The sequence below is a fragment of the Merops nubicus genome, unplaced genomic scaffold (genome assembly GCF_000691845.1).
Source record: "Merops nubicus isolate BGI_N331 unplaced genomic scaffold, ASM69184v1 scaffold9472, whole genome shotgun sequence".
Lineage (NCBI taxonomy): Eukaryota > Metazoa > Chordata > Aves > Coraciiformes > Meropidae > Merops > Merops nubicus.
This window is the reverse complement of record NW_008594220.1, coordinates 836-1463: the sequence shown is the minus strand read 5'-3', so window position 1 is coordinate 1463 and position 628 is coordinate 836. Positions and strand designations below refer to the sequence as shown.

Below are 628 nucleotides of genomic sequence, written 5' to 3'. Positions count from 1 at the left end.
TCTCCCAGGAGCTCTGATGTTCTGAGGCAGGGAACGAGCAGCAGACATCCCTCCAGAATCCTCTCCCAATGTGTGGCCAGCAGGGCCAAGACCTTTCTGATGGAGGTCAAAGCCCACGACACAGATCACAATCTTCTGGAGCAACTTCAGCCAAGGGCAAAAAGCCCCAGACAGTGCAGAGCCTCAGCACGGGTCCAACAGGCTCCTGCTTTGGATGTGGAGAGTTAGAGGGCAGGAGATGAGCCCGTTGAGAGGAGTCAGGGCAGGCTAGAAGCAGACCTCACTTCTCAGCCAGCATGCAGCAGAGGAAAGCCCCATTCTTGAGAAGCCCAGCTCAGCCTCCCAGCTCAGGCTGCTGCAGCCCCCAGTGAGAGCCCTCCCGTGGGGAAATGCTCACGGGGGTCTCTGTGGTGCAGAAAATCAACTGTTCCTGCTCTAAGGGGGGTATTAATAACTCTGTTTAATTGACATTTGAAGCAGACATTGCACTTGCACAGGAGTGATCATGGAATCGTGGAATGGTTTGGGTGGGAAGGGACCTTACAATGTCACCCAGTCCAACCCCCTGCAGGGAGCAGGGACATCCCCAACCAGAGCAGGGTACTCAGAGCTTGGTCCAACCTACCCT

General features: G+C 55.6%; 1 protein-coding gene across 1 annotated transcript in view; it reads right to left on the bottom strand.

Moving 5' to 3' along the window:
* The window catches only part of LSM4 (LSM4 homolog, U6 small nuclear RNA associated (S. cerevisiae)), a gene marked incomplete at its 5' end in the record, with an annotated part of 5324 nt that overhangs the window by 3865 nt on the left and 831 nt on the right, over nt 1-628 (bottom strand). The window lies entirely within an intron of this gene.